We start from the raw sequence: 2,500 nt of genomic DNA, 5'->3' as shown, positions 1-2,500 counted from the left end.
GTCGCAAACGCGAACGCTTGTGCAGCTCTCTGCGCTCATTCAGTTTGCCCGTCAGTGGCAATTCTAACAGGGAACAGGGACTACGTCTCGGTGCGGTGTAAACACGAAGCTCACACCGACGAGGAACAATCGACCTGAACCACGCTAGAAAAGAGAATCTATTCGATCTCTCGCCGCTAAACGCATTCTGGCAAGCCCATACAACGCACAACGCCAATTGCAGAGGACGAATAATACTTCCTCTGGACTCTCGAGTCACTTAAACCGCACGACACCAACGCATCTAGAACCGTCCGCCGAAAAAGCACTGTCAAACGTCTCAACAGCGACAACGGAGCGCTTCTAATGCTTTACACCAACACCAGAGAAGCTACCAGCAAACTGCTAGAGCTGTGCTGCGTTTGCTCTCGTCTTCTCCATGAACATTCAATTTTTAATGGGACAAGAGTTTAAGTTTTTAAAAAGAGTCCGACTTGTTTGCAAAACGTCCAAGAAACATTTGCAAAGTCACAAAAATCGTAGAAAACGCTAAGTCAGTTAAGAAAACGTGTTCGCCTATAAAAATGCTCAGTTACTTAAGAAGATGCATGCTCGGTTAAAATATCGCTAGGCAACTCAAGAAATTCCTCTTTCGATAGTAAAAAGGCTCGTGCGGTTAAAAAAAGTGTTCGTTTAATAAAGTGTTCTTTCGCCTAACAAAATAACCCTAACGGTTAAAAAAACTCTTAAAAAGTTCCTCGCTCGGTTTAGAAAATACTCAGCCTTGCTCGATTAAAAAAAAACGCTTGTGCGGTTAAATTTACAAGTGTTCTGTTAAAAAAAAAAACCTGTAACCCTAACCCTAACCCTAACCCTAACCCTAACCCTAACCCTAGCCCTAACCCTAACGGTTAAAAAAAACGCTTGTGCGGTTAAAAAAAAACACTTGTTCAGTTAAAGAAACGGTGGTACGGTTAAAAAAACCCTTGTTCGGTTAAAAAAGCACTTGTTCGCTTAAAAAAATAGTTGCTCGGTTAAAAAACCGTCTTACGGTTAAAAAAAACTCTAGTTCGGTTAAAGAAACCGTGGTACGGTTAAAAAAACCCGCTTTCGGTAAAAAAAAAAAAAAAAAAAAGCACTTGTTCGTTTAAAAACACTTGTTCTGTTAAAAAAAAAATCACTTGCTCACTGGAAAAAACACTTGTTCGGTTAAAGAAACGCTTGTTCGGTAAAAAAAAACTCTTGTCCGGTTAACCCTAACCCTAACGGTTAACAAATACCCCGCCGATTAATGAGTTACGCGGCTGCTTAGGAAAATCCTCGGTCGGTTATGAAAACACCCAACCGCTTAACTCTTTCATGCACCAATTATTTTTCTGTAACTAACATAACTCATAAAAAAACATCTACAAAATGACAGTGGTACTATGAAATGTTAAATTAGACTTTTTCTACAGCCTTTTTCAACTCTCATTTATAAAACAATATTGTTTTCAATCGGTTAGAATGCACCATTTGAATTGGGGAAGCTTAGCTTGATTTGTTGTTATACAACAACCCAGCGCATGAAATGGTTAAAGAAATACCCACCTGCCTAAGAAAATACCCAGTATCCTAGGAAAATCTAGTATCCTTAAAAAAAAATAAAACCCTCTGTCTCTTGAACATAAATGCAAAAATCATTTAAAAAAGCAAATTCATTTTCAAAAACGTTTAAAAAGTGTAAACCACTTATTAAAAGAAGACTTTACAAAATACTTCACTGCTATTTAAAAAATACTACACATCTATTTCAGAAATTCCAAACCACACTACAAAATGAATTTCAAAAACATTTGTTTGTTTTCAAGACAGAAGTTTTCATTACAGAAGACGCTGAATCCATTTTAAAAAGATGCACAGTGAAAAATGCCTACTTTTTATTTTTTTCAAAGGCTCGGTCACTTTCAAAAATTGCAGTCCCTTTTAGAAAAAAAAGAAGTCTTTAATTAAGAAGCAAAAGGTCTCTTTAAAAAAGAAATACAAGTTTTCATTTTAAGAATGGTAGATGTGACTTAACCAACAATTTTAACTCACATTTAAAGAAACACATTAAGTCGCTTTAAAATATATAATAAGTCACATTCAAGAAGCTTCATATCACTTTAAAAGGGCTTAAGTCACTTTAAAAGTCTCTTAAATGTCTAGCTCACTCACTCACTCACTCACTCACTCTCACTCACTCACTCCTCACTCACTCACTCACTCACTCACTCACTCACTCACTCACTGCATGATCAAAGTCTTTTAAAAAGACTATTCATGTTTGAAAAGTGCTATTTCACTTTTGCTATTTCCAAATAAATAAAAAGTTTACATCACTCTCAAAAAAATGCAAAGCTGCTTAAGAAAAAGCTAGGTCACTTTTAAAAAAGATAACTTCATTTGTAAAAAGAACATCAAGTCGGTTAAGAGTTCTCTGCTCACCAAAACCAAAACAAAAGGCTAAGTCGCTTTAGAATGTAAAACCAACTGCAAACCA

Source organism: Hydra viridissima, unplaced genomic scaffold, assembly GCF_058129835.1.
Source record: "Hydra viridissima isolate aposymbiotic clone 2 unplaced genomic scaffold, HvirCarnegie_v1 scaffold_14, whole genome shotgun sequence".
In the NCBI taxonomy this organism is placed as follows: domain Eukaryota; kingdom Metazoa; phylum Cnidaria; class Hydrozoa; order Anthoathecata; family Hydridae; genus Hydra; species Hydra viridissima.
Note: the sequence above shows the minus strand (reverse complement) of the source record.